The 23,444-nt window shown below is 40.4% G+C and overlaps 1 protein-coding gene across 2 annotated transcripts in view; it reads left to right on the forward strand.

Moving 5' to 3' along the window:
• Positions 1–280: 280 nt before the first annotated feature.
• Positions 281–23,444, forward strand: part of grin2da (glutamate receptor, ionotropic, N-methyl D-aspartate 2D, a) — a 140,924-nt gene continuing 117,760 nt past the window's right edge. For both annotated transcript variants that reach the window (XM_037540064.1, XM_037540068.1), the window contains exon 1: positions 281–501. The gene's annotated coding sequence lies outside the window, so the exon portion shown is untranslated. The remainder of the gene's footprint in view (positions 502–23,444) is intronic.

A 23,444-nucleotide genomic window follows, 5' to 3' on the forward strand; every position in this document is an offset into this window, starting at 1 on the left:
TTGCATACTGATGCGCGCCGCTGAGGGAGCGCGACGGCTTCGCCGTTAAAAAATAATATTCCGACAAGTTTAGCATTCAACACGTGTCGCGAGAGAGAGAGAGAGAGAGAGAGAGAGAGAGAGAGAGAGAGAGAGAGAGAGAGAGAGGGGGGGGGTTGCTAGGTGACGGGGCGTATATACTGAATTTTAACAAAATAACTGGAGAGAGAGAGTGAGGGAGAGACAGAGAGAGTGAGGGAGAGACAGAGAGTGAGAGAGAGAGAGAGAGAGAGAGAGAGAGAGAGAGAGAGAGAGGGAGGGAGAGCTAGTCAGCAACATGTAGGCAGGCTGAGTAAAGAAAGGTCGAGACTGTGTATACGTACAATATTTAAGACAGACGCACCGGGGGAGGGAAAAGAACAAAAAAAGGAGGAGAAAAACTCGTGGAAATGGACAGCAGCGGAATGGATGTAGAGTGGGTGAAGTGCCGCGGGGAGAACAGGGTATCCGGATCCTGAGACGGTGAGTAAGGACGGGTTGTGTCTGTTTTTCCCTCTCCCTCTTTTTCTCCCGTGCTGTCGGGGAAGTGTGCCCGGCTTTGCCCTTCAGAAAACGGCGGAGCGTTTCCCGGAGAGCGGCGGGGTCTCTGCGTCAGGGGAGCGGGGGCACTTTGTGGCGGGTAGCGGAGGACCGGCCGGTGTGCTAGGCTAGCAGCTTTGACCCTTCTGTCATTGATGCGCGTGCACGCTATACAAGACACAAGGACTCTCTCTCTCTCCTGACTATCACTCACTCACTCACACACACACACACACACACACACACACACACTCGCTCTTACTCAGGTCTGCTCCTCACACGGTCTCTCAGTCTCTCTGTGCTGCTCTCCTCCACCTCGTAACTTTACACACGGGTGTTCAGACGCCCCTCCGGAGGGCGAACGTTTGCTGCCCGCTGAAAACAAGGACGCATTAATAAGTACAGCCGGCCGACCGAGACACAGTGAAACATAAGGTCGGACTGATTTCAGCCTTTTCTCCTCAGTCGTAGTCAAACGTTTCCGTCTCCGAGAGCAGAATGCATTTCCCCCTCCTCCGTGTCTCCTTGAGTAAGGCGGCTGAGGAGCGATCAAATGATTGATTAATCTCCGTCGCGTTGTGCGGCTAACCGTCGCCTGGGCCAAATGCGTCGCATTTAAAACATTTTTAAAAATGTATTATTATTGTTATTATTATTTTTAAAGGGTTTTAACTTCTAAAAAAACAGAAAACGACAAAGAGCTTTTGCATTTGTGTGAAAAAATAACGCTGGTCGTGATAGTGGCTCTGTAAGGGCTCAGTTATCCTGCGTGTACGCTTGAAATTCAGCTTTTTCACAAATTCTGTCTTTTCAACACATACCCCATTTTTCACCCGCAACTTTTGTGTGTGTGTTCAGGGTAGTGAGTGATTAGTGTTTGATTTGAAGATCAGGATGTGAAGACGTTTGTGTGCCACTTGTTACTGGGCAGTCAGATGTTAAGGTTCTGCATGTCAGGCTGGGTTGGAAGTTAAGGCTGTAGGACTGGCAGTACATGCTAACGGTCCTGAGTAATGCTGGCACTGGGCTGTGCTGCTGTGTAATGCCTTTCCATGATTGCACGGCTGGTTCTGATACTGAGTCGGCCCCTCATGTCGGGATTTCATCCAGGGTGACCAGTAGAACTGACTGCATTTCAGCCATTCCTTACCCTCACATAACACCCCCTCCCCAACCCCTACACCCCTCATTCAAGTTGTAGTGGCAGCCTGCCTGAGAAATTCATTAGTGCCATGACAGTCTCAGACGGGTCCCTGCGGGAGAGCCCGTTCTGCTAGAGCCACCTGAAGGCTCGTCTGACGGGTGGAGAGAGCAGGGAGTGTGGCAGTGGTGGTTTGGGGGGGTGGTCGGGGTTGGGGGGGGCGCATGAGGGAGGAGTTGGAAGGGCTGGGGATTGTGTTTGTGTGTGTGTGTGTGTGTCGGGGGGGGGGGGGGGGGGGGGGCTGGAGTGAGTGTGGGCATGCTCCCAGAACGCAGCCACTTCAAAGCCCTCCCCAGGATACAGCTGTCGAGTCCGTGAGCCTGCCACCCCAAAAGACTACACTGGCTGGCCTCAGTAAATCAGCTAACTTCGATGGAGGTGGAACCAGCTCAGCAAGGGGGCATTCGGGTATGATAGACCCGCAGGAAGCGGGCTTTGGTCTCAGAAGGCGAAGGGAGCGAGGCCACATCCCGTCCTGTTTTTTTCCCCTACGCCTTTTGGATCACACTCGCCAGGATTTCAGGCTTGTCAGACCCGCAGCTGCTCCGAGGAGCCACCTCCTACATCCAGCCCTGTCACATATAGGCCTGTGCATCAGAGCCAAGTTGCATCACTCAAGGCGCGGGAGGGAAAGAGTGACTGATTGACATTCTTTCACTCCAGCTCGTCAGAGCTGAAAGCACTCTCCGCCTTGCTGGGTTTTCATTGAATTTTTCGCTGTGTTTTGGCATTCAGAGTGTGACAGGTATTGTGTTGTATATAATTTTTAAACATTTAGGCTAAATGTGTACCCTTCTAGTAGTTTTATGCTTTGAATGCTCTAGGCCTCCCTCTCCTGGATGCTTGTTATTTTCAGCTTATTGCAAAATTGTACTGGGCTGGACAATTTTGCAAAATTCATGAGATTTTTAAAAAAACATGATATCAAGTTTAAATGATAAAGTTAATAAGTTTATAGTTAATGAAATTAACGAAGGTAACAATCTCACAAACCTAACATAGCTTGTTTTGATTAGGTGATTCAAGAATCAGTCACCCAATCAAAGGGGATCTTCAAAAGAATCTGAAGCACCCAGAAAATGATGTGTGTTACAGTTCACCGTTAGATCCTTTGTGTAAAATGCACAAAATAATTAAAGCCTAAAACAATGAAGCTAAAAGCAAACTACATATGTACAGGAATACTCCTACTGAGTGGCCATTATATCATGGATACAATAATCAGACAAATATATCGCTGCTGTTGGAAGAAAACGGTAACTTTACAGGAGAAGGAAAAAGCCTACTTTACTTTTAATGTAAGTCAATGGAACCAGAGTGTTTTCCACATCATTTTGGGCCGTTTCTTTTGGTCCATTTTTCATGAAATTTACACACAATGTAAAGAACAGCAGGCATTTTCAAATGATGTCAAAAACTGAAAAAACGACAAAAATGGAGATAGGCTTTCTTCTGACAGCAGTGATATATAGGTATACTTGTGTAGAAGATATATTGCCATCCTTGCCATATAATAATACCTGCATTCCTCCTTCATGCTTTTGCGTATTTTCCCCTTAGCAGATCACTTATCTTCAGCTGTCAAGGAACCCAATTAAATAGTCTAAACTGTTACCCTGTTCTGAGAATTTGGGACTAAAAGATGTCTTGACACTGCATCCTTCAGTTTAAGCTGCACTTCCAATCTGATGCCGATCCCACTGCTAGTGAAGCTTGTGCATATTCCAGAAGCGAGCACATGGAGCACATTCTGTTACTCGGCAGTTATACAAACTTTCGTCCCAGAAGCCCTTTTTTTAAAAGGATCGCTTTCTAGTAGTGATGTTCATTCTGACTCTCTTTCTGACTCTCTACAGTGAGTCAGATCAATTAGCTCAGCTCACAAATCAGAGCAAATAGCTCTTCATTCAGTAGCATTGACAGTGTTTTCTACACAAAATTAGTCAAACTAGCAATATTATCTATCAGTTAATCACCAAAAAACCTTGATATATCTTCTAATGAGCTAATAGGCAAAAAATAAATTTTTTTGGTGAAGAAAAAAAAAGAAGATGTTCTGAGAGGCAGGCGGGCAAATGCAGGCAAATACATCAACCAGTCATCAACAAACATCAAAAATCAGGTTAAAAATCAAATGAATTAATAAAACACATTTTTGGAAACGCAGCTAAGAATTACGTGAGAACCATCTAGAACAAAGCCAGAGCCAGACTGACACAGCAAGCAGCAGGTTTGGCAATAATGAGGGGGCAAAGCCAGAATGTTCCAAAGCGATTCAGGAAAGAGGTGCTGTGATCTTCAACTACAGCGTCAGAAGATCTACCTTTTTCTTTTGTCTTAATTGCTCAAAAATAAATAAAGAATTAAAATAATAATAGTAATCAAAATGGATCTTCTGTGCCAAATGACATCCCTAATTGCTAGTAAGCCCTAGTAAGTCTTCTCTAAAAGTTTTAAAATGTAATTATTAAGCAATTTTTAAAGGCTTCACAAAAAATATGTGAGCCTTTGAAATATTATTGTCATTTTGCCACACTGTTTAAATGTAATTATGTAATTACATAATTACATAGTTATTCATGGTTTTGCATGGTTATATGTCAAGAAATGACAGAAACCTGGAAAAATTGTAAAGATGAGACGCTATTGCTACAAAACAAGCCTACACACACACACACACACACACACAAAAACAAAAACACAAAGGGGGTCTCTAGTGTGAGATTCTGCAGACTCAACAGAATTTCTTTGCTTGTTTCAAAGAGCAACGGGTGATAAATAATAGAATACATGAAAAGGTGTTTCAGGGCATATATTTTATGGGGGAGCTGGAGTCAGCTCACTGTGCTTATCTAATGGTCAGTGTCCCCACCTGACTGGCTGATGGTCGCCCGACTGTTAAAATACACCTGCATGAGTTTTAAAGTCAACCTAGGCTCAAAATAAACCTTTCGTTAGTTCATGTCCACGGTCATAGTCGTAATATATATCATTTAAAAGACAAGATTCTTGTTTTTCTGCCAGTGATATTAACCAGTAAATACCATGGATAAGACCCCCTCTCATCACTTCTACCTATCAAAAATGATCCAGCACAGAGATTCGCTCAGAAACATGTCATGTTATGGAACTATTCACGTTGACAACTATACAGGGACACTGTAGAGTACAAGGTGCATCATTTTGAGGACTGCAAATTTGTGCAGTGTTTTTATTTTTTATTTATTTTTTGCTGTGGCCAGAACAATCACACAGCACAAAGTGGACTAATAATTCAACACCGAACGTGGCTATTTATAATTGGCTTTATTGCCATAAAGAGCTCTCCCATTCATCACAGTCACAGAACGCTAGTTATGCTTTTGGATCACATCCAAGATTGGTGACTTTCTCTAACATTAGTGAGCTAAAGAGAAACATTTCCTCGCAGGCTGCATTTGCAGTGGCTAAACTAGGCTTGCCTAGTCTTGTTTTTTAAGACTGGATGTGTGTATGATGGGGTGAGGGGGGTCTTAATGAGGCAGCAGATCTGAGGGACTGATGCTTCCCGCAGTTCAACAGTGTTTCCATGGCTTAACGAACAGGCATTGTGGAATATGTTAGCGGTGGTTAGTGTCTATTAGAATGAAATGGGCATCACAAAACAGAGTAGATTTCTCAAGTCACTGAGTCTTGACGTTTTTGAGTTCTGTGTTGGCCTCATGTTCTCCAGGCCTGTAGAGTCCAGGCCACCGGTCTCTCCATAGTAATGCATGGCTCTTTAACTTAGAACTGATGTAAAAGGACAGCAAACTTTGTCTCTGTAGATCGAGCAGCTGCATTCAACTTGAACCTGCCTTTCAACTACGTTTACAACTTCCTTCCATTCAAAAGCTACAGTCTTAAGCTTGTTGGCTTACGCTTAGATTTGATGTGAGCCATGCAGTTAACTGGATCTGATCCAGCTATTGTGTCTGGCTCAGCTGCGTGCAATAGCGGACATTGATTGCTAGCACTTCAGTGCTTTGTGGCCAGCTGATGAGAGGCAGGCTGAGACTGTCACAGACTATGCAAAAATGTATACTGTCATTCAGATTTGATGTTGGCAAAATGTAGTTGTGCCAGCAAGAGCTTCATTCCAGTACTGTGTTTGCACATTTATGCAAATGAGGCACAATTGCTCAGCAATGCCAGAGTCAGAATCATTACACGGTGAAAATCTTCCATTATCTGCTTTGAGATTTGAGCTCCACCTTTAAAACATGGAGAATTCTGGAGGATCATTTTATTAGAACTTCATTTTCAATGTTGTACGTATTTCTTAGTCATTTTAGAATGACCTATAGCTCTGTTCATACATTTACACGTGTAAATTTTCTCCATTTTTATGTACGGCTTCTGAGCCTGAAGTTCTTTGTCTTGAGATTTGATCTCCACTTCTGAAGCAACCTGATCTCTGGACGTGAATTTTTTTCATAACTTAATTTTTCATGTCATAAATCTTTCTCAGTCATTTACAATCTTCTGCTACTTCGTTCATCCTTCTAAACACATTTGAAATTTCATAATTATTATTGACAGCTTCCTATTGTTCTACTAATTATTTGAAACCTGAGCAGGACTAAGATATTAGGATCATTTTATACAGGTGTCTGCAACCAAATTGTGATGTGAGAACAGATTCCCAATTGCTGGACGGTAGCGTATCTTTAATATCACCTGATTTAAGGGGACAGTAAAGCCAGCTGGCTCAACAGGTCTGAAAACGGACACTGCATGTCTACAGAGAATAGAGACGTTTCAGTAGCTGATGCTTAGCTGGAAGGTCGTGCCTTACAAACGCGAACTGGAATGAGAGCATAAAATTCCCCTATCGAGGGAATCGGCCTATTCTGAAGCTAGGCCCTGGTATTCTCCATGGTCTTCTTTTCCTCACGCCTTTGCTTCTCTTACAAGTCTCCATGGATCAGTGCTTGCAGGCATGGGCATGGAAAATACAAAGTGCATTAAAATTGAATCCTGTTGAGAGGATGGGACCTGGCACTGTCAGTTTCTCACAGTTGCACAGGATTTGTTCGCCTGCTATGCAAAGTGAGACTTAAAAACTTGACAGTGTAACTTCTCGGCAAACACATGAGAGTGCTAATGATCTCTCTCCACGGCGCATCTTGGCCTGTGTTATGTTCTCGCTGCACGGGAAGCAGGATCAGTGAAAGGAACAACTCAGACAGACTCTGCGACTAGAAATAGCTAATGTATTACTTCAAAACATTGTTTGTTTTACTTGTATGTACATGACTGTACAAATCTGTGGCCTAGCAGTATATAGACCATTGTACTGAATGGTCTATATAATGAAGTACTTGGACCTTGGAGGTTAAAAGGGTTTATCATGACATATTTAAACCCAGTAATAAGCTAAATATGTACAAAAACGTCATTTAGTTTTTTCTGTTAGGAGATGGCTGTCCCAAACCACCGAAATTTCAACTTGTGAAAATAATACTTAAATATAGCTGCAAGCGGCAATGAGCGGATCCAAGCACGCAGTAGCCCAATTAGACCTTATAGACAACCATGCTGAAAAGTACAGTGTGCCTAGCAAATTTAAGCCAAAATACTAGACATGGAGTGAAATTTCTGACATAACATGTAATTACAAAGTTATTCAGGTCAGTGAACTGAATCAAACAACACCATTTGTTATCTGTAGACTTTATAATAACATTGTAACAGCATTTTTATGATTTTAAGTGTTTTTGAGTGCTAAAGCACCCCCTTTAAACCAATCTGGACCAATTTTTGCCGACCCCATCAGACTCCCAATGTCTAAAATAGCTAATAGTTTTGAGATGATTGGACCCATGCCTGAGGAGTTATAGCAATTTAAGCTAGCAATGCCATGACTGCAGTGATGAATTGGTAGAGCGACACCATATCATGTGCTGGCGTTTTGAGCTCAAAACGACCTTATATTGTTACTAAAACAGGCAGTATCTAAAGATTTCTTGCATTTGGTAAAGTTTCACAAGTGTTATGTTTGTTTTGATAGTGACAAAATGGAGCATTCAATTATTTACTTTAATAACATAATAAACATAATTAAGCCATAAGGTCATTCAAAGCAAAAGGATTTTAGTCTGAAGTCCGAAATGTATTTTGAAATCTGACTTTGATCCAGTGTGGCAGAATGATCCGTAACAGGCAGCAAAACACCTTGGTGTCAGGTGAAACCATGTTAAAAATAAGTTAATGTGGAAAGTAAAGACTGGGCCTTTAATTGATTCTTGTCGAGGGAACTGTGGGTAAGCTCATAAGCCCGTAGAAAATCCATCATTTTTGTCTTTGCTTCATGGGATTTGACCAAACCTCTGAAGGTGCAGGCTGTCCTTTTCACAGTACAGTTAAAGCAACAGAACGAATTTGATATATGTTTGTGACAAAGTCTGTACTGCAGCATTATCCAATTCTCTCCCCTTAGGAAAAGCACACAGTTTAACTAACAGGAGCTTTCGTTTAAATGGTAATTCTTGAATTAGCTAGACGGCACCTATTATTTTTACCTCTGTTCACAGACTCCTGGCCATTCAACTCCCCAAGGACTCTCAAAGCTGCACACATTTGCATGATCCTCTGAGAAAACAACGGAATCGGCCTTCGATCCAACTTTCTGTCAAAGTAGAGTATCGGACCTCTCCGCAAGGTCGACCTCAAAGGCATGCGACAGGAAGTCAATGGCGCAATGAAGCCACAGTCCCTCACATCATCACACCTTCAACCCCACTCCATGTTACGCATTCAGTGACACAGAAGTGACTAGCAGAGTCCGAGCGGCCGTGCATATCTGCTGAGACAAGTGCAGACAATGTTTGTGCATTATTCAGACCTTATTTGGAATACTGAGTTTGAGGAGCTGGTACGATGCCAGAGACACGCAACATTTATTTTCCCCTTTCGTGAAAATCTGCGCATAATTGTGTGCTAGCAACCCAGTTTATTTCTCATCTTGTGAGAATGCTTTATCTGGGAGGCGAAACGTGCATCCAGGAGCATGTGAGGAGCAGCAGGAGTGGCAGCCTGGACACAGTGACTCACTTATATGATATTTAAATGCTATCTGTCCCATCACACGGTGGGTATTTTCTGTGTAATGGCCCTGCACTGGGCTGGCTTGAAGCCCACATCAGTCACCACTGCTTTCTTCTCCCTCCACATCACAATGTGGCATCCAGTACGGAAAATCTCTGTGAATTAATAATGCCCCCCTCTCCTTCCCGATACTAACAGAAACCTTTAGTGTTTATTTATTCATCTGCCAAAATTTCTCATTCAAAGTCATTGGCTGGTCGAGTATCATCCAATGGCTTTGCATAACCTTGGCTGCCATTGATTTTTTTCAAAATTCCTTTTGTTATTCCTGTGTGCTTTTCCCAGGCTCAGCTGAACACGGTGGAATGGAATCTGTGTGTTCGACTGCAGGGCTTGATTGCTTGTCTTAATAAGCGGTGTAGTGCAAAGGAATAAGGGTGATCCGCTGTTTTGCAGTCTGTTAACACCGGGCCTTTAATCGGGTTGTAAATTCCGTCTCGCTTATCGGACAAGTGCTGGCACCTTTTTTTCCTCAGTCTCTGGCCATTGATCGTTAATCCCCTTTTGTCCCAATGTAAATTGACATTTCATCTGCACGCTTGAAGTCAGCACTTGGACCAGTTGAGTCTAGGGCGCTATCAGCACTGAAAATTAAGATTAAGTTTTGTCACAGGTGTGAACGAATATGCTGTGAGGTCGCAAAGCGGTTGGGAAAAGAGGCCAGAATTCCTGACCATTCCATCCTGTAAGCGAGAAAGACAGGAGCCGGCTCCCTGTAAGCATCCGAAATGAAATCTCAGGGACTTCTGCAGATGTGATTTTTTTTCCTGATGCAGAGCAATATGGCTAGCTGCTGCTGCTGTCACATTTTCTGTTTGGCACTCTCCACCCTCCTTCTCTCCTCCCACTGAGCCTGGAGGTGTAATTCAAATTGAGCTGCTCTCCTTTAGATTTCAGCCTACTGAAGGAAGATTATGTCTCTTTAACCCTTTATTTTTAATTCTTTTATTTTTTATTTATTTATTCTCGTAATATGTTGTGCTTCAAACTACAAGACGTTTTGACTGAGTTTCTTACAGAAAGAGAGTTATTTCAGTTCTACTATTCAAGAAAGAGTAGAAACCAAGAAATATGATCGGCGCATTTTTACCGTAGTATCCACGTAACACCTCAGGGTGCAGACTGGTCACACCATGGAACATATACTGCTGAGTTCATTACAGAGAGCTGCCAGTTTGATGGACTGATTCACAAGGGCGGAAATATCTTTGACAAGAATGCTGGAATTGGTGTCAGAATCCGATTTCGGTCTCTAAGACACTGAAGTGACTGAGGGTGCGTGTAATCCTTCTAATCCTTGAGCCAGGGCTGCATGATAACAGTTATGATAATGATAATTTTGCCCAATATTGAAATCATCACTTTTTTTTTCAGCTAATTCAGGAACAAAATACTTTTATTTCATTTTATGATGAAAATTGCACACAGTTTTTTTGGGCTACAAACACAAGCCTGACAACATGTTTGCAGTAGTTAGTACAAAACTGATATATAATGTTCAGGAACAAGCCATAAAGAAGCCTAATGACCCAAACAGAGGACAAGATTTTATGGAGAAACACTATCCACACGGTCGCAGACAGTTGACTTGACAGCACTGAATAATAAATATGTAACTTTAGCCCATTAGCTATCGATTATTGCAATTAGGGGTGGGTAATATAGCAAAAATATCATATCACAATATTTCAAGACAATTTCAGGATATATGAGATAGCTGGAAGGTTGCAGGTTCAAATTCCAGGATTGTACTTGGTGTACCTGGTTGTACCCTTTCTCAAAGCAAAACACCCAACACTGCCAAAGGTCATGCTGCTCTACTGTTGACGCTATATTGCTCCTACACTGGACACAGTTAGATGCCAAAATGTTACATTTTTCTCATAGGATCAATAAAAAAATAACACATGAATAAATGAGATTCTGGCATAGACAAAATGTGGTAGTAGTGCTACATTTAACAATTGCTATCAAAAACTATTAATATGATTAATTGTGAATCCCCACCATCAGTTAATATTCAATGGGATTGATAAAACCTACCAACTGTTCTTTATTTTATTATAGATGCTGTTTTCAAAGGTCACGGTTAGAACCACAAAACCTTCTAAAATTGTAGAGCCTATACCGGAATTGTGTGTGTTTGTGTTTTTGGGACTCATCGCATGTACAGTGTTTTTTTCCCCTTCGGACATAAATGGCAGAATTTCATGAAAATTTTAGTTCACGGCCACCAAGGATATCACAAAGGAAATCTCTCACACTGCCACTCATAGACATTACATACTCACTGACAGTACTAGAACACATATATACACACATATTAGCAGCAACCCGGGATACCATAGCAACCACTTGGGATACCATAACAACCACCTGGGATGCTATAGCAATGTCCCAGCAAAATTGTAGTAACCATCTACGTTAAAATAACAACAGCCTGTCATCATCGTAGCGAATCACCTGGGATTCCATATCAATGGCCTAGCAACTTCTTAGCAACCACCTGGGATAACGTAGAAACACTTCAGCAATCACCTGGGATACCATATCATTGATGATGTGGCAACGCCTTAGCAACCACTTGGGGTTCGTAATAACGGCTTCAATGATACAATTTAAAGCCGATTTACACACTTCCTCTTTTAGTTATTTTGATGCTTCTAGTTGGCTGTGTGCCGAAGGCTATAAGAATGAATTGCAAGAATCATGAATTTCAGGCTTCTTCAAAAGGAAGTAGACACAGTGAGAACCAATGGTACATGGCACTTCAGCCTTCCAGGCAGCTTTAGGTGGTGATGCTTTACTGGACTGTTTGATTGTAATGTGAAAGGTGCTTAGGGAGGGGAGGTGTGATGTTGGATCCTCTCAGGAGTGACCTCGGCAGCCAGAACTATTGTTCAGCAGGCCTTCACGGGGAAACAAACAAAACGTAATGAATTCCCCTTTTGAATTCTGTGCAGTGCTTTCGGAACAGGCGGGAACGGAGGAAATGTATTAGGCAGGCAATCCAAAACTACTTAGGCCCTGTCGTATCTGTTCCAAATCATCTTGATTACACATGGGTGGAGCCACTGCTGCCCCAGGGGAAGCCTTTGTCATGATAGTGAGGCTGCCACCTGGTTGTGCAGTCCAAACAGATGTACAGCTCTCAGCTATGCCAAGCGATGAAGCGCCCATGTAAAGAGATGCTATGATAGTGGAAGAACCCAACCTGATCTCTCAGTGCCTCACACTGATGATTGAGAAGGGAGAAATGTTCAAATGTTTGGAACTGCTTACAAATCAACGAGCGGGCCAAGTTCTACGGATACTTGTGACGTGATGACAGCACTCTTGAGTAATTAACACAGCAGCATAGCTGTGATTGCATATGGTCCTGTGGTTGCATACGGTGCTGATTGCCAGTCCACATCTGAAATGGTGCCATGGTAGCATACAGATGGACTAATAAAAGGCCAGTTTACCTAAAGCAGCATGGTTTATCTTAATTATTAACTCTGTCTTACCCAACGTTCTCATCTCCAATACATTCAGAGGACTCTGCCCCCAAATCTGCCCATGCAGCGACATGGCATAATAGATTGTATCAGCATGTAGTATTTCTTTTCTACATGCGGTGTGCTTTCATGCTTTCTTTCACTATATAAAAGGAACACAGTGATGTCCTTACTGTTGGATACACTGCTATAGTTTCAGAGTGAGTTTGCGTACATTCTAAACGGAATTCAGATTTCATCAGAGTGGTGATGAAACACGACTGAAGTGTGAAGTAGAGGAAACACCCCAAGCCAATGTACCCTCTAAGCCCTTTTATTGTGAAATATTTTACTAAAAATAGTACTTTATAAAATACTAGAAATCTCATCCATTAAATGTACATCCTCTACACTGCAAAAATATCATCGCATTAATATGACTGTCGTAATGATGCAATCTGTTTCAATAATAATAACAATAATGTGTAGAAACAATCATCAAAATCAATAATATTAGGTCATAGGTCAATGTTTCTTTGTCTTTTTATTTATATAGTGTTCTTAAAGGAGTTGATGCCATATTAATTAATATAGCTTAATATATACAGTGCAATATATACTCCACGACTATAGGCACCCTTTATAGAATGAACAAAACAGGAGGAAAAACTAATTCTTTATTGCTGATACTTTTGATCTTGTATTCAAAATATCTACAAAAACCTGATCTTTATTTATAGTACAATTATTGAAAAAAACAACATAAATCTTTTTATGAAATGCATGTTTTTCTCAAATGTCTGTGTCCCTTATTTTTTGTGCAGCCTTCGTTTGCATAGATAAAAGAGTCTCCTCCTATAATGCTTAATGAGATTTGAGATAGTATGGCAAGGGTTCTGAACCATACAGGTTCCTGCTTGTGGACTTCTTTTAACCTCATTCCACAGGTTTTCTATGAGGTTTAGGTCTGGGGACTGGGATGGCCATGGCGAAACCTTGATTCTGTGGTCAGTGAACCACATTTGTGTTGATTTTGAGGTGTGCTTCGGCTCACTGTCTTGCTGGAAGATCTGACCAGGGCCCATTATAAGCTTCCTTCTGGTTTTGATTGAATTTCTGCTGGTACTTAATGGTCCATGGTGTCATGTGTCTGAACAAATTGTCCATTTAGAAGAAACTCCCCACTAAGTGTTCCAGTAACATCTGGCACAAAAGTAGGGCCTTGAGTTTGTTGGTTCTTGACCGCAGAGGTTTTCCTCTGGCAACCCCCTCAAATGACTTGTGCTTATGTAGGTGGTGTCTGATTGTAGAATTGGAAATGTTCTGACCCCAAAACCTAACTAATGCCTGCAGTTCCTCTGTTATGAACCTGATCTTTTCCAGCTCAAACCATCCTTGCCAGCAGGTTCTTTACATCTCTCTTTGGTCTTTCTTATAGTGATGCATAACTGAGGGAATTTGGCCTGTGTTTCAACTCATATTTATACCCGGGTGAAACAGAAAGTCATGGCTGACCATTTACGTGTTCCAAATTGCTCAGTTGAACTTTGTTATATATGAATGGGAATGTTAAATTAGATTTTACTCACAGACATCTCTAGGGGTATTAAGAATTGTGGATTTTAGAAAAAATATTTATTTTATGATAAAAATGAGACATTGTCGTTCAAATAAAGGGAATATTTTTGTTCATTTTTCTCATGTTTACCAGTGATGCCAATATTTGTGAAAAGCACTCTAGTCTATATCGTCAACCAATGAAATGTCTTTATTTATTGATTAATTAATTGTTTAGAATTGCAGAAATTCCTACTTGACACTGACTCATGACTATGGCATTTGGCAGTAGAGTTTGATTGGAAGCCTAATGTCTATAAGAAACGCAGGGACACAATGTAGGTTACGAGAAAAGAAATAACAGAGACGGTTCTTGGGTTTGCTGTTCACAAAGAAAAATCAAAATGTGGCAGAATATGAAATATGACCACCAGTGTTGGGCTAGTTACTCAGAAAGGGTATTCCATTACGAATCGCTAATTATTTTTCTCCAACTATAATAACGTTACATATTACTTCCCGGAGAAAATCTCATTACTTCTGTGTTACTCTCTAAAACAAATCTGTACCACCTGCACAAGGGATAACCCAGTAGATCTTTAATTTAAGCAAGACTCGCCAATCACAATAACCATCTTTTAAAAGGTGTCAGTATTTCTGCCTTTGAACACTACATAGCCACTTATGCTGATTAAAATGATGAATGGCAGTTGCAAAGCTAGCCAATAGAAACAGTTCAAAACCAGCTGGGTCAAAATAAAATCTTGAATGAATGAAATGTAAAGCTTGCAGGGCTGTACCTGAATGAGCATCCAGTCTGATCTGTTTGTGTTTCGGCTCTTTTCTTTCAGTCCGAGAATCATCAGAATCACCAGTTTCATATTACTATGACAAGATGCGTCAACAGATTATAGCTGAGTTTTATTTAAGGGCTCATTCGTTCATGCAGCTCTACTCACATTCACAATCAAAGCAACAGCGTCAGTTTGCCTAGGAGTGTGACTTTCAGTGTGATATTAACGGGTGTGTAATTAATATTGTCTAAAGCCCTATCCGAACAGGATTGGTTTTCCATGGGGAGGTGATGCCAGTTTGCCAGAGTATATGACTGATTCACATGGAATAATAAATCTACATGATAGAGATGGAAGGGTCTACTCGATTTACACACAATCTTTACTCCAGATAATTGTAGAAAACACCAACACATTTAATTGCCATTATTTTGCTGACCCTAACAACTTGCTTTGCTGTCTTAAAGCAACGCTGTCAATGATTTGGAGATTTGAAGGACGTGAACTTCCAAGGATGTGAGTGAATTATCTACTATTGTCATCATATCTTAATCAGTATAATGCTGATTTGGTGTTTGAGTCGGACCTTCTTTCTGAGCCCGTGCATGTGATGTTGATGACGTGTGATGTATGTCGTGGTCCAAAAAACTCCTGCCAAATCCAGCACATCTGACTTTTAAATGATCAGGCTTTGCAGAGTTGCTGGCAGTGAGTAGTGCACTCATGCTCTATTTTAGCATGTTCTCTCCTCCCAAAAAATCAACAGGAACAGGTCAGGACCAACCCCATTTCAGCTCTATATGTGTATATATATGTATCTTTTAAACCTTTTAAACATGGCAGAGTATAATTTAACTTTACAGCACAGTGCGTTACAACAAGTGCTAGTCCTACATCATATTTGAAGTTTTGCTGTAAATAAATCACTATTTAGAGTTCACATTCCACCTTTGTACAACCATCTTTTAGTAATTAGAAATTTCTCTCTGTGCTCGCATTGAGGACATTGTTTTCATGTAGCACCAGCTTTACTCTTCAGTACCCAGTGCACAGCAGATGTGCATGAACAATACATTCAGTAAAGCAGATTGATGATTAAACTTATTTAGAGGCTTACTTGCGGGTACATATTACTGCTTATAGAAATGTCTACAGCTTAGTAAAAATAGATTGATGAATATGTAAATAACAAGTATTATACACATTTGACAAAAAAAAAAACTATGGATTTAGAGGGAACATCCTGAGCTTAAATGCATATAATATTCATTAATTTGTCTTCTAACCCTCTTATTCGCCTTGGTTATGGAAGGTGTGGTTTGGGGTGCTGGAGCCTATCCCAGCTGTCATTGCGTGGAAGGCAGGAAACACCCTGGACAGGTCGCCAGTTCATAACAAGTCAGACACATTCACTCACACACACACACACACACACACACACACACACACACACACACACACACACTCACACCTAGGGCCAATTTAGTATCTCCATCTGGCCTGACTGTGGGAGGAAACCCACACTGACACGGGGAAAACATGCAAACTCCACAGAGAGAGGACCCTGGTTGCCCGGCCAGGGAATTGAACCCACGCCCTTCTTGCTGTGAGGTGACAGTGCTATCTACTGCTTATTACTTCTGAGATGGCTTTCTGGGAACACAGGTGGGATACAAGGGCCCAATCTTCATCTGGTTCTTTATTGTCATTGTCATTTAACATCATTTGTATTAAACTTGCTTGGTTATGTTAATGAAGGGATTAAACATTGCCTTTACATGTGACAATAGGTGCTTGGATAGAGGTGATCAGTAAAGATCTCATCAGTCAATCATTCAGCAGAAAGTATCTTCATTTGGACCTTAAATTTGTAATTAACATTAATTGTCTTTTCTTCTTCATTGTTTGCAACTCAGATACATGCTTAAAGTGGCTGAAATGGCTTATTAGTCACCCTATTTGCTAGCTATGTTTACTTAGTAGCTGATACTTGTCATGCAAAATTATGTGTCAAGCAAAGCTATGTGTTGTTCTTTAGAGTGAAAATATAAGCAAAAACACTTGTTCTGCCAGCATACATGGTAAAAACAGTTACCATTTCATAGCTAACGAATATGCATGGTTGCTCAGTGCTACCCTCCTAATGTTACAGCACCAATTTATATATATATATATTACATTTTGCCATTTCGCTCACCTCTACAGCTGACTGCAGTCATTTCTCACTGCTGTCGGAAGAAAACCTTGCATCCCCTTTTTTGTCATTTTTCAGTTTTTGACCACGCCTGTTGTCCTTTACATTGTTTATAAATTTCGTGTTAATTGACTAAAAGAAACAGGCCAAAATGACTTGGAAAAATGAAAAGGTTTTTTCATTTTATTGTAAACTTGTCATTTTGGAGATACAAGGCAGTATATGACAGACAGACAGACAGACAGACAGACAGACACTTTATATTGATCCCAAAGGAAATTTAGCATATGTAGGACACAAGTCCAGTAAGTTAAAACAAAGTAGTGGTGCGTTTTAAAAGTACTATCTAAAACTATAAATCTAATTACTTGTATTTATCAGTTCACACTTTGTGCTGCACTAAATCCAGTTCAACAGGACCAATTATGCTCTTTTTAATTTGAAATGTCCATGATATAGTGAGAAAAGCATATTGTGACACATTGTGATGTAATATATGTATATATATATATGCTATATATATATATATATATATATATATATATATATATATATATATATATATATATATATACACACATATATGTTTAGAACAATGTCATATTGCCCAGCTCTACTCAGCTGTAGAAATTGCGATCATCTCAAATAATTGCATTCATTTCAAAATAATTGAGTGCTTATGTAATAACTGTGACAGGCCTAATCCCGGTGATCAAAGAGGGTGTTTGCTTAACCTAAGAAGTGCAGTGATGTTTTCAGAAACCCTCTCCTTGACTGGCAGGTTTCTGAAACACTCTTGTCGGTCCAAGCCAAAGCCGTCCTGCTGGAGTATGTATGTGTCTAACTCTACGCGTTCTTGTATCACAGTATGGTGCCCTGCCTCTCGGTTTAGCTTTGAAGTTAATCCATGTCCAGGGGACAGAATACAAAAAGCGAAACCCCTCCAGTTCAGGTATTGTTTAAGAGAATTAAGCAGCTAAGCATCGGACAACAAGCGCTATTACAGGCTGTCAATTCTTTCCCTGTTTTTGAAGGTCCTGTGGTTCAATCACTGGTTGAAGGTCAATGCGGAGACTGCATCAAAGACAAAGCCAGTCCTGTTACTAATCCAGCCGTGCTCTGCTGCTGCTTAGCCTAAGATGTTTTCTCATTTGCTGTAATAAAGTGTGATGTTCGTGCGTAATGAAAAAAGGGGTTCAGGTGTGTAGTCAATGTGTTTTCTATTTATTATTTATCATTCCCCATTTTATTACTCAGCTTCTCTTCACACTAACAATGCCCCAAGCTGTGACAATATCCTCAGAACAAAGTATCACAGCCAGATGTCTCTGCCCACTTTATTACTCAACTCCATCACTGAAGCAAATTGCAGAAGCAGTGGGTTAACTTTGTGGTTCAGCACATCAGGGCTTTGTGGGACATTTTGTTTCCAAGATTAAAAACAAACAGTTTAAAAGACATAAATTGCCTGGAAGATCTTGACGGAGATCGTATCCAGTAACAAATGCTGCATGTCCTCAGGTGATGTAGAGAATGTCTGACAAAACCACATGGCACAGCCTGCTCAAATAAAAGGGCTAGGCTAATTACATGCTGCTGGTAAATGGGCATTTCTAATGGTCCTGATGAAAGCAGAGGCAGTGAGAGGATTTGCATGAGTTTAACATTAAACCCAAGTGACAAACTTAAAGGTTTAATCATTTATTGACAATAAGGAATTTAACACGGTCTTTGGGATATTTATTGGGTTATCACTGACCTCATGGCCACATGATGAGCAGTTAGATCCCATCGTTTTGAAGTAAATGTGCCATGAAGATCATGAAAATCAGTGTGTAACATTAAGAACTGTCACTACCGAAACGTTTTCTGCAGTTCAGTAAAAATTTCTGTTGTAATGAAAAATATTATGATGTATACCCGTTCAAAGCTGTGTTTGCAAGAAATGTACTGGCTAACATTTTTGAGTTATCCTCAAAATTAGCTGAACTTGTCACTACTGAAACAGTCATTCCATGTAGCATCTGAGAAAGTGTTATGATTGCTATGGCAGTGAAAAGATGAAAGGTTTAATTAATGGAGAATGAAGAACTTAGCAGCCTCTATGGGATATTATATGTGTGATTTCTGACCAGGGTTAATAAAAATCTTATTAAAACTATAAATTAGCCGACTCTGGGACTGTTATTAGCATAATAGCTGACTACACACTCACAAATGTCTACAGGACCATGTGTAACTTTAGGGTGTAAAATAAGTAGCCCTCATTCTCCAGCTGCTAGCATATAGGCTAATAATGCTAGAATTATAGCTTCCGAACCAGCTTATGTTACACGGATTATTCTGAAAATAGTGTCCGACACTTCAAAATACTATTCCAGGTCACATTGTAGCGCACTTAATGGTTATGTACTAGTGCTTTTGCTGACTTAATCTTCACCTGAAAGAATGAAACTGCTTTAAAAACTTTTCTACCAAATCAGTTTAAAAAAAATTACGAGCAGTGATCAGACCTTAGATATTTACAAGGATTATGTTATGGTATATTTAAACCCACAGCATTAATTGAGATAGTAACAGCAAAATATATACAAAATCATTATTTTATTCCTGTCACGATTGGCTCCTCCCACTCCAATTGTTTTGATTCTTGTGACTCCGCCCCTGATTGTTTTCACCTGTCCCTCGTCTTCCCGGTGTGTATTTAAGCCCTGTGTTTGTCCTTTGTGTTCGCTGGTCTTTGTTTGATGTGTTTGATTTGTTTCAATCTCTGTCTGTGTAGTTTGATTCTGGTTTGTCATGTCTGCCCCACAATCTATCCGGATCGGCTCTATGACTTTGGACCGTCTTGACCATGACCCTGGATTTGCCCTCAATAAAAGTCACTTACCTCCGCACATGCGTCCGCTACCTCGCTCCACATTATAATCCCAAACTCTTAACTTTAGCTTTTAAAAATAATACTTACAATTTTTTGTAAATATTTGCACAATTTAAGGTCTTTTTCAATTCTATTTTAATTCCTCAGTGAAGCTCAAAGTTTAATTTTTAAATTAAAATCTTGAAAAATATTGCCTTATTTTAACCAAATATTGCCTTATTTTAACCACACCCCTGCATTTTAGAGCAGGAAGTGAGACTGCATCCCCGTCCCTCCTGACTACATGATTACATTCTGTTCTTCTGAAATAAATGTCCCAGATTTAAAATCAGTGTGTAACATTGAGAATTGTCATTACTGAAACACATTTTTTGGAACTAAACAAACTTTTTGTGTTTTTATGAAAGAATTTATATTTACGATTTACAGAAGATTTATTTGTGCACAGCTATTTAAAGTTGTGCTTGCTAGTCATATACTAGCTAGCAGTTTTGAGTTAAGCTCAAAAGTAGCTACAAGTCTCTTAGCTAAAACGCCGCTTCTGAAACAGTCACTACTGAAACATTTGGCAAAGCTTCAGTATTCAGTTATTCATTTGAATAAAATAAACAGTTACAGTACAGGGTCACTCAAAGCAGAAGGGCTGTAGTCTAAAGTCCAAGTCAGTTAAAAATCTAAAATGGGATTTGAGCCCTACTTTTGGACCAGTTCGACGGAATGATCCAGAATACATTGCTCTACTGCAAGGGGTGAATGTCCAATTAAAGTCAGATAGCCAGAGCCCAAACCACTGTACAGCACTGACTGCTGTGTTACTGCACGCTATTAGGAATAACTGTTATTGACTTATTTTGCTTTCTTTCATCAGCGGTATTTTACCCTACATTCAGGATATTAGTATGCAGACGATGATGTCACTTCATTTAATAAGGTTTACAGCACCACCTGCTGTTTGCGCATGCAGCTTTCAACAACAGGTGTCAATCAGAGAAAGATCAGTCAGTCACTCAGTGACTCAGTAAAAGACGGCGACTCCCAGAGACTGGGCTGATGGGTGGTCCAGCATTAAAACGGACAGATTGTAAAAAACATGAAATCAAAACTATTGCATCTGCTGGAACAGAAACCAACACTAAATAGTATTATAGACAAAAAGGTTTTGTGCAAGGAGGACCTTAAATACCCAGGAGATCAGGCATGTCAAACTGGGGACCTTCCAGGCCAAAGTGCTGTGGAAATTAGTGTTTTCCCTCATCTAACGCTCTGAATTCAGTTCATGAAGGCCTTGCTAATTAGCTGATGAGCTGAAGCAGGTGTGTTTAATGAGGTGACTTCCTGAAATCTGCAATGTTTTGGCTTGTCAGGACCTGGAGCTTTGCACGTGCAGTAGATGGTGACATCTTTGAGTAAAGCTTTTAACCTAGCTCAGCATAATCTGCTGTACAGATTTAGCATTACAAAACTTCTAAGAAGGAAATTTCAAATTGCGTCCTAGTTTCTGACAGGATATGCACTATAATACTAAAACCAAACTTAAAAGGCATAAAACTAAACTATAACTCCCTTTTCAGAAAAAAAAAAACCTGACAGTATTAATGCATGAATAGTTAAACATCCTAAAACTAAACAGAAGTGGAGACCAAAATAAACCAACAGAACAAGAATGAAACCTAAAGAAAAATAAAATTCTTTAGCCTCTTTCTAAGCCACTTCTCCCTCAGGGTCTTGGGGTGTTGCTGGAGCCTATCCCAGCAGTCATTGGGCGGAAGGCAGGACACACCCTGGACAGGTCACCAGTCCATCGCATCTTTTAGCATCTTCCATTTTAATATATTAGGTACACAAATAAGCAGTGCATTCTTGCTCATTTGGGCCTTGTATATTTCTTGTTATAGTGGGACAGAGTATGGATTACCTGCCAGCTGTGCATCAGACAATGGGTGCAAGTTATGGGGTGCGTTTTTAGTTTGGCAGCTCTCAGACAAAATGTTAATGTACAAACCAGAAGTGAGGACAAACATCTGGCTTCATCTGTCATCTGGCTGTGTCATCAGTTTTGCCTTCCTGCTGCACATGAGTGCTTGGAAAGAGGAGGTGTGCCCAACTGAGTGTACAGTGTTTTGTAGAAGTCAGAGACCGCCCTTTTATTTATTTCATTTCCAATCAAAATGACCATTAAGTACAAGTTATCCATGTTTTGGTGTTCAGGAAAAAGCAGAAAAATTGTATATTTCATAGAGAATTAAAAAGAAGACTCAACTCAACTCAACTTAATATAATATCACATTTCTCAATGTTTAGTGTGCTCACACTTTATTACAGCTTCCATTGTTTTCTGGAGACTCGCTTTCGATTTTTTCTCAGAAATTTGCAGGAAAGGTTTTCCACACCTCCAAAGTTCAGTCATAGAAGTTGGTTGCATGTTTTGTCGCAGTGACCTTCCGTAATCTCAATTACAATATTAGACTCATCAGTCCATAAAATTTTACTCCACATGTCAGAAGTCTGCTTTCAACGTTCTCTTCTCCTTGGTCTGTTCCCTTTTCAGCCACATTTCCTTTTAGACTAATAGTGTTGAGTTGTCTTCTCACAGTGGTAGGATGGACAGAAACACTTGGGAATTGTTTTCAGATCTGAAATGAGAGTGGAGCTGTAAAAGTACGGTCTCTCTGATGGTGGCCATTTTGGTGCTCTACCAGGTCTTGGATGGTCATTATGAGCCCCATTTTCTCAATATCCAGTTGTTTCCTCATTTTCCTTTAACCCTCTGGAGTTCACAAACTCGCCTGCATGTCAGATTCGATGTTTATTTGTATGTTTCTCTGTCTTTGCAATAATACAGCACAGAAATTCAGTTCAGAGTCTGCTCTTTGGATTCCGTCTCGTCATGAGATCATACGTCAGAGTTATGAGGCGTTAAAGAGGTTCTGAGATGCGCATCATCTGCCTCTCGCTGTGAAAACCCTTCATTCTTCATACAGTTCATATTGGAAACACTTGGAGACATTGGAGAAAGTTTACATCTGCTTAAGTTGCTGCAGCTTTGGAAAGAACTCTCTTAAAAAAATGGTCCCTCAAGGGTTCTGTAGTAAAGAAAATGCTTCTATGTAGGACCATGAACACTCAGTAGGCGTTTTGCATGAATAAAGGGCTCTACGTATCATGAAAAGGTTCTTCAGACTGATAGAGAATGCGCTGCATGTGAATGTGGTGCTATATAGAACCCTTTAATCATGCAAAGGGTTCTTTGAGTGTTCATGGTTCCATACAGAATCATTTTTTTTATTAAAGAACAGCTGAAGAAACATCTTTTTAAGGTAATTATATACTAGTGCCTTTAAAGGTGAAATTCAGAGGAAGAGGAAATTCAAAAATCAAGAAAATGAGGATTAACTTTCCCCTTCCTTACGCAAGTGGCTTCGGAGATAAGACAGCACACACACACACACACACTCACACACACACACACACACACACACACACACACACACACACACACACACACACACACACATATATATATATATATATGATCGCTGATGATAATACAGGAGAAGGAAGAACCTACTTTACTTTTAATGTCAGTCAATGAAACCAGACTTTCTTTCTAGGCCATTTTGTGTCATTTCTTTTGGTCCATTCATCGTGATAT

Source organism: Pygocentrus nattereri, chromosome 1 (assembly GCF_015220715.1).
Source record: "Pygocentrus nattereri isolate fPygNat1 chromosome 1, fPygNat1.pri, whole genome shotgun sequence".
In the NCBI taxonomy this organism is placed as follows: Eukaryota; Metazoa; Chordata; class Actinopteri; order Characiformes; family Serrasalmidae; genus Pygocentrus; species Pygocentrus nattereri.